The sequence below is a fragment of the Coturnix japonica genome, chromosome 4 (genome assembly GCF_054131305.1).
Source record: "Coturnix japonica strain WE chromosome 4, WE-NBRP24, whole genome shotgun sequence".
Classification (NCBI taxonomy): Eukaryota; Metazoa; Chordata; class Aves; order Galliformes; family Phasianidae; genus Coturnix; species Coturnix japonica.
This window is the reverse complement of record NC_140666.1, coordinates 68,443,953-68,452,792: the sequence shown is the minus strand read 5'-3', so window position 1 is coordinate 68,452,792 and position 8,840 is coordinate 68,443,953. Positions and strand designations below refer to the sequence as shown.

The 8,840-nt window shown below is 43.2% G+C and overlaps 1 long non-coding RNA gene across 1 annotated transcript; it reads right to left on the bottom strand.

Annotated features, from left to right (window-relative positions):
• Window positions 1–1,115: 1,115 nt before the first annotated feature.
• LOC146761114 (uncharacterized) lies at window positions 1,116–6,759 on the bottom strand. The gene is made up of 3 exons (XR_014945981.1): window positions 6,621–6,759; window positions 5,062–5,186; window positions 1,116–1,253 (listed from the first exon to the last, which is right to left on the bottom strand). It is a non-coding gene; the product is annotated as an uncharacterized LOC146761114 (long non-coding RNA).
• Window positions 6,760–8,840: the final 2,081 nt, after the last annotated feature.

The following is an 8,840-nucleotide window of genomic DNA, read 5'->3' as shown; positions in this document are numbered from 1 at the left end:
TGTGCCTGGTTTCTTACAGTTTGCTGAGCAAGGCAGCACCAGCCACATGGTTTTTTGCTGCACAGCCTTGGTTTCTCATGATCTCTATGCCTTTGCCGCTGTTAAATAGAGCAATGGGGTTGACTTCACTGTAAGACATGCCAATGCCTGCACAGCACTGAGGCTCTCACAATTACAGGGGAAAGATCTTTAACTTTGCAAGAAGTATTCAGTTTTCCTTCCATACTTCATAAATTCCCAGAAGTGTGTGCATTGCTGTGTCATCTAAATTATTGAAAGCAGAAAGGCACTTTTCAAGTAACATCTATATGCATTGTGCAGGCAGGAAGAGGCTGGGCTTTCCACCCAGGGAAATGTTTCAGCTTTAGGATTAAAAAAAAAAAATCCAGTGCAAGAAAAGCAGCAAGTTGTGACCAGAAATGATTTGATTTCCCCAAAGTTTCACATGTTCAAACGTTCTGCAAATGGTGCAGCAATGGGGGGATGAGAAAAGAAGCGGACATCCAGGATTTAGCTTTGGTCCTGTTTCACCCCCAGGATAGCTGAGTGCTGCTTGCTGCTTCCATCTTTTCTCCATACCCTCTTAGAGGTTCAAGAACCCTGTGGGCTGGTGGTGTGACACCCATCCCACCTCTGGGCTGTGGGGATTGGAGTCCATGCTGTCCAAGCCTTTCCTTTGGTACGGCCTCAGGCACCCAGTGAAATGTGTGGCACAACAACCTCACTGTGCTTTGGGTTATGGGCACCCAGTGCTCAGAGCAGTTGATTTTGCTCTTCTGCAGAGGAGGGAAGCAGTGAAGTTTCCGTGGCAAAATGCCCATCTGTAGGAGGAAGTCTCTCCCTCAGGAAGTGTGGAGGTTCTTGAAATTTCAGGCACATAAGTGGCATGAAGCACCAAACAGGAAAAGAAAAAGATGCCTATAAGTTGCCAACTCAGACAGACTATATTTCCAGCAGGTATACGTTTGTATATGCTTTACCATCTGATGGCCCATGTCACTTCTGTCGTTGGAGCTGTTTGCAGCAATCTCCTGTGTTCAGAAAGTCTCATCTGTGCAATCTTTCTGGTGGAGAAGAATGTCTGCCAGTCCCCACAGCACAGAGAGGCCCTTCCTCTTTCTCCTTGGTGCCTGCTAAGCCCTCTTAAACCCTTCTTCATTTCTCAGAGTCACTGGGCATTTCCTCTCTTCATTTCCCTTCCCTCACTTGTTTGGAAAGAGATGACAAGAGTTTTTCACACTGCCAGGAATAAACTGTGTCAATGAGAGAAAAATAACCATTGCTTTTCATTATATGGCTTCCATACCAGAAAATGTGCTGCTTTTTCTGTCTACAATATCTCCAAAGCTTCTTTTCTTTTGTAGAGATTCTGGAGGTGATAATTCCATTAAGTCATTTTGTTTCTATTTGATGCTCCCTGTGAAACTTAAAAAAAGATGTTGTCCTTCCATCTAGCTGAGTTAGGGGGGAAATATCAAGAAGACGCAATGTGTATTGAAGGGAACAATAGACTTTCCACTATGTCGTGTGACAGAGCCAATGGTTTATCCCAGCCCTTTCTGACTGGCCATGTCAGGACTTGATGGGGCCAGGGGCTCCCTGGGGCTGTGGACCACCTCTCCCTGTCATTTCATTTCAGTAGCCCTGCAGGCAAGCATCATGATGCAATATTTTGTTACTCAATCGCAATGTTTCTTCCACTCCTCTACTTCTCTCTCCTCTCGTCTGCTTCCTTATTTAGGATGAATCAAGTTTACAAACAATCACTTCAGTCTTTTATTGTGCCTATCTCATGGGCTGCCCTGTGCTTTCTTCTTCTGAGCATTTTTTTTTTGGAAGCTTGGTCTGAGGAAACATTTAATATATTTATGGGATGCCCAGTGCTACATCCGATGGATGGAGTGGAATGGACCACTTCCAGCATTTAAGACAGACGGCACAAAGTGAGTAGGGTAGAAATGTTAATTGGGATGAAAGGACTGAATAAGCATCTGGTATTTATTTTCTATTCTAATACAAGAGCTAGAAGTTATCAAGTGAAGCCTATAACAGCTAGATTGAAATAAAACAGATGAAGGTGGTTCATTGTGCAACTCTCCGAAGACATGTGAAGCTCTTTGCTTAGCAAACAGTTTATGGCTGGAGCAGATCAAATGAGTGGCATACTGGCACCAAACATGCTGGAAAGCTACATAATGACTGTGTGCTTGAGAAAATCCCCTGCCTAGCTCTGAGGGCAGCCAAGCAGCTTTCTGCTGCTGAGAACTGCTTTTACCTGCTTCACTTCAAGCAACTCAACAGCACCCATCACCCTGCTTCCTCTCTGCAGACAGCATGTTTCCTCTCATGTCATAACAACAGGCAGCATTTTGGCCATAATAGCTAGACCACAAAGACATTCCCTGCCCTCTTCTGTTAGAGACATGTCCTTATCTGGAAAAAAAACCAAATTCTTCTGGACTAACTACTAATAGGTTATAGTAGGGAAAAGAGTTGCTTTCAAGCTCAGGTCTGGCTATCCTTCCTTTATAAACTCAAAACCTAGGTTTGGGGTTTTGGAACGGGCTGCTATAATGGTGGAAATACTGAACTGGACACCTCCAAGAGCCCTGTGAGCTTTCTTCTGAGAACACAGCACACATTTATAATACAGAAGTACCTATTTTTGTAAGAGTTCTTCTACATTGCAAGATGCAGGCAAGCAAATTTGTAGAACAATTATTAACTAAAGAAGCAACATGTAAAAGTACTGCATATCAAGCTAGACTGGCCTTCAGAACACAGGAACATGTCTCTATAAAGCTACAGGATTTGTATTCATGCGTTTGAGTGTTAAGCTGGATCCATACATTTCTGGGAGGATTTGCTAAACATCTTTAATTCTTGGTGGGCCTCTCTGACCACAACCATTGCTATGATCACACAACTACACACGTTCTTTTCCCCATTTCCTTCTGAAGTGCTGTAATATTGCAGTGCCACTTGCCATAGCAAGCCTAAGCAACCAAAGAGTAAAAGCAGACCCCAGAGAGTAGTGCAGCCTTAGAGGGGTGACATGATATAATAAACAACAGCAAGTGTGTGTATATAAAATAGAGGAGAATGTAAAGAATACTTTCTATTAGCACCGTTCACCCCACTTGACAGCTCAGCACAGCAGCAGTGGCGATCAGGTTAAAATTTCTTACTGGTAACGAAGCAGAGAACAACTACCTCAGTGGGATCCTCTAACACTGCAGTGAAGAAGCCCGGAGGATCCTTAAACGCGAACCACTACTCTGCAGCAGCACGTCTCTGCATGTGCCCTGGGCCAGTGTGCAGTGTGCTGCTCCCCCTCTGCGGTGACGCCGGTAAGTGACACAGCGGAGCAGCCTGAGTGACAGCACTGCGTGGGCTAAAGGCGCATCTGTGGCTGTGAAGGAAGCTGGGTAAGCTGCCTGCAGACACCTCTCTGCAAGGATTCAAAGCACTTTTAGGCTTCAGCTACTGGTGGCAGAGCCCAAGTTTAACCAGCAGCGGTGGGTCTCCACCGAGCAGATTCTGAGCTTGACAAAACTGGGATTTCATGGCTGACTTCAGTGGACTTGCACCACATTTTATAGCAAAAACACTGAAAGGAGGTTTTGTTTCAGGATGTGGTCTGTTTAACTAGAATATATTTCTGAAAGTGGTCAGCATGTAATTTTAGTGTGTGTAATGTTTCATGTGAGACTCCACATAGGGATAGGACACAAAGCAAAAATGCTAAAATGAACAAAGCTTTTCTTTGTCAGGACTCAACGTGTCTCCGTTTAGAAGAGCTGCTATTATTGCACCACACAGCCATGTTACATTGATCTAATTGGAAGGAGTAACTGAATCCCTGTGATTAGAAGGCTGGCATCCAAATCTTTAATCCCAAGAGAAGCTCACGCACTGCTGGTGGCCATGTTATTCAGATGTATTCCCAGAGAATTTACACATAGCACAGGCTACAGCTTTGTTTATGGATGCTTAGTGCCCTTGGGATTTCTGATGCAGAACCATTATTTTTCTCAAACATTTCTTGCCAAAATGTTTATGTGAAAGGAAGAAGACTGTAGGTCTCTTGCCCTCACGTGTTTCTTTGTACTAACACACAGCCATGTAACTGCTAAGAGATGCCTGTGCCATGACTACAAGGGCTGACCCGTTACTATCTAACCTCACATTTGGCTTGTAAACAATAGTAGGAACTGAGCCCATAGAAAATACCTCACTCTCACTAGGCTGCTGCATTGTCTGAGCTGGGAAATGGACACAGACTGCTGGATTCTGGGTTAAAAATAAGGGCCCTTTGATTTTCTCTCTTCTCTGAACTTTCCACCAAAGGCTTCAGTCATTTTGGCACATCTCTTGAGGTCTGAATATAGCTCAACTCTCATGTACTGCTTTCTGTACTGAAAGAATTGCACAGCACTGGAATAGGCTCAGATCTGCTAATAACAAAAGGGCAAAATGTGTCTTATGGCATCAGACCCCAGCATCCCTCTCTGCCCTAACGCAGGGGCTTGCTGGTGACAGAGGGAAGGCAGTATTACCCCTGCTGCCTCTTTTCAAGGCAGCTTTTCCTTCCTAACCAAGGTTCATATATAGTTCTGAAATACCACTGACTGCACTAACAGCCCACACCTGGGCTGAACTTGTCCCACCTATTCCTTTAATTTTGCAGCCTCCACAGATCCCCCATGATGATGATGAGGGTGGTGATGCACTGGAACAGGTCACCCAAGGAAGTTGTGGATGCCCCATCCCTGGAGGCACTCAAGGCAAAGCTGGATGTGGCTCTGGGTGGCCTGGTCTAGTATTTGGCAACCCTGCCCATGGCAAGGAGTTGAAACTAGATGATCTTCGAGGTCCTTTACAACCCAGGCCATTCTACGATTCTATGATCCAACCCAGGCTTTCCACCAAGCAATAAAGGCAGTGAAAAGGCTGCAGCTCACTGGCATACTCCTAAGGTTGTTTCAAGCTGCAGATGATAAGATCAGTTACACTGTGCATGTACAAAGTACAGTGCTGAAAGAGGCTGAGAATACTTACAGAGAAGGATTCATACAGAAGATCACTTCTGACAAAAGGGATGTGTTGTTTTGAGCTTGGTACGGTCACGAGAGAGGATTTTCCTTGATAATTCCATGTTCAGATGTTAATTCTTTATTTAAGTTCTGGCAGAGAAATTAGATTATTTGAACGGGTTAAAATTTGATATTTTACCTGTCAGCAAGATAGAACAGCTTTATTGCTATTCTACTTAACATTTTGTAACACCTCATTTTAACATTTTGGTAGAATTTACATATATAATTGCAAAAATATATAAAAAGGTAAATGTCAGTGGACATATGAAACATGCTATGTGTACAGACACACTCATTATCCCCACAACCTCTCTGGGCAACCTGTTCCAATCCTCCATCACCCTCACCATAAAGAACTTCTGCCACATGTTAGTATGAAACTTCCTGTGTTCAAGTTTTAGGCCATTGCTCCTTGTCCTGCCACTGCACACTACTTCGTCTTTAAAAAAAAAGTCTCATATTTCATCAAAGAGAATCCCAAATTAATTGGACAAAATCTATCTTTAGTATCCTTTCATATCTGTATTTCTTCCATGCAATATTTAATCCTCGTATGCAACAAAATAACATATTTTTAAGGATCCCTTTTTTTCCTTAGGAAAAATAAACTTGCTTCATTATCTAATGTTTAAATAGACGGTGTTGCAGCTGTTCCAGCAAATGCATTGGAACTCATATCATGAGCTTTATTATCTCTGTTTCTTGGCCTCCTCAAGAGCTGAGCTCTTTGCACTTTGCTTTCACCTTGCCTGTGATAACGTGTTTCCACACCCATTCACATTCACTGTTGGGATTTTGCTTCTGTGTCCAATGCTATTATCATTACTAAAGCTGAGGCAAATAGTTTGGGGCAGTGCCTAGATTCATTTTAATGCCAGCACCTACATTATGTAAGGCATCCATTTCCCTTAATTTTTGTTTATATGGCCAAGACAGCTTTTATTATTTGATTACATTTCCTTCACGGCCTCTAAGCTGAACTTTTTATACTTTCACCTCTCCCACATGCTTCTGCCTGTACAGATTTATTTATTTATTTAAATTTTGTTTCCACTCCTTTTAGGCTCTCTCTGCACATTACATTTGGAAAAGATGAGTAAACAAATCTAGTCCAGCCATTGACCCATGCCCTTTAAACTATGCCTCTCAGTACCACTCCTACATGTTCTCATGTTTAGGTTGGATATTAGGAAGAACTTCTTCACAGAAAGGGTAGTTAGGTACTGGAATAGGCTCCCCAGGGAGGTCGTTGAATCACCATCCCTGGATGTGTTTAAGAGCCGTCTGGATGTGATACTCAGGGATATGATTTAGTGTAGGGCTTTTAGAGTTAGGGTACTATGGTTAGGCTGCAGTTGGACTTGATGATCTTCAAGGTCTTCTTCAACCCGGGTAATTCTATGATTCTATGAATCCCTGAACACCTCCAGGGATGGTGACTCCACTGCCTCTCTGGGCAGCCCCTTCCAATGCTATGTTCATATCACCCAACCTGAACCTGGTGCAATGTATGGTTGTTACCTCTTGTCCTATCTCAGAAGTGCTTTGCTCAATCCTAGGCTTTAGATACTGTTTTACCACTGTGTAGTAGAGTGGAAGATTTCCATTAGCGCATCCTCCAAGCACAGGAGGAAAGAGCAGAGGTCCCTGTCCAGGTGCTCATACACTGTATGTGGGGACCAGAGCATCGCTGCTCTCGCAGCAGGTCCCGGCGCCATCGGTGCAGGGGCTGTCACTGTGTGCAGGGCTGTCACTAGGTGGCGGCGACGGCCTTCCGAACTGCAGAAAGGAGGGAGAAAAGGTACTTAATTCCAGAGCAGGTTTTAATAACGAAATCATACACCCTTTGGCAAATAAGGTGTCGTCACTGTTCCTCCAAGCTCAAGGACGGGGGCGGTATCCCGTGTTTATTGGAAATGTTCCTGTCTGTGTGCAGCGTTCCCAGCAACATTTAGAACTCATCACATCACACAGAAGATTGCTTCAGATGGGTGGAAACATGCAAGTCTTCACTCAATGATACTCACATGCCTGAAATTACTGTCATCTGTAAACGAATATACCTTGTGGATCTTCTTGACAACAGCAAGTCCTTTCCCAGTGTTCTGAGTCACCTCGCTCCCACTGCAGCACTTTAAGCACGCTGAGCTCAGCAGGTTTCTAAAGAGCTATTATTTCCAAGTGATCAATAAGCATGACATACAGGTAGTTAACTCCACCATGAAGCTGAATTTACATTTTTTAATGAATATTATATGCAGATTATGCTAAAATTTCAAGGAGAAAAGACTCTAATCCTGTGGAAGGAACTCCAATACTACAGTGGCGCTCAGGTGAGCAGACATCACTTAGGGTGTCTGCAGTGATGTGGAACTTTTATTACAATGCTCAACTCTGATGATAACCTTTGAAGAGTCAGCATTCTGAATTAGTTGTATGAATTAAGGGTTAAACTACGTATTTGGTCACATATTTTCTACCCACATAGCATGCCATGAACACTAGCCTCATTAGAAACCTGTGCAGTACCCTAGAGTTGTTCTTCTTCCAGATTTGGAGCATAAAAGCAGGTTTAAACAACAACTTTCCTGTGCATAAAAGAGAGGCCTGTTAATTCACATCAAACAGATACAATTCGATTGAGGATACCCAAGGTAAGTGTATCTAAATGGCAGAACTCAGCTAGAATCTTGCTGCCCTCCAGAAGGGCTTATGACATCGCAGGAATGTGTATGAATGTGGTCCTTCTTTCACACCAAGAGGTATCAGTAGTAAATACAGCAGGCCATCTGCTTGCAAAAAGATTTGTAAAGGCTCCTTTGTCCACAGATGCCTTTCAAAAACTCATTGCTGCTCAGTTTCTAAAGTACAGTTAGGCTTCCAGGTAAACTAAGCTTAAACCAGTGGATTAGATACATTTTCTCACCACTGAAAAGACTGGATGTACTCAGAGATATCTTTTATAGATAATTAAAGTTGTAATGTTGGTTCTTTCAGTTAAGGTTTTGAAACTAGCTTTCAAAGAGACAGACACTAATTCCACCACATGTGCAATGTTTGTGCGTGCCATGAGATACTGGAATGACAAATGATTCTTTTTATTTCAAAGGTTTAGATAAACACTGCCTAGTGAGAGCGTGTGTGGGCCTGTTGAACACCTCCTTTGGAAAGTTTGGCAGGCAACAATCTTCCTCAGGAGACTAAACAAATCTGCTTCAAAAGCAATCCAGTTTTCCAGGCCTGAAGTTCGATATTTGCTACAAACGTTAACTTCCCACTGCGCATCTGCCTGTCTTTATTTCCTCTTCCCTCTGAGGGATTTTTTTCTTATTTCAGGTGGCAATTAAAATAAAGGTTTCAATGTCATTATTGAACAATTTCACCAGATATAAAACAGCAAATGACAGCTGTACCAAAATAAATAAATAAATAGCAGTTGTCCATGCTAGGAAGCTCAAAGGGCACCAAAACAAAGCTCCTGGAGGTCTTTTTCTCAGGAACCACTTGTCAGAAAGATACATATCGAACTACCTGAGCCAGGCTTCTTGCGCTTCAAAAGCAGTGCTCCCCATTTCTTCTGCTCACACTTATCCTGAATTAGACATGGGGAGCACACGCACGGGCAGAGATCTATTGCCCTTCAGCTTTGCTATTGCCTGTTCCATTAACACAAAATGCCAACCACACTGGCTGTGCACACAGGGGCTTTCAGAGTCCACGAGACTGTGCAGAAATGCTGAT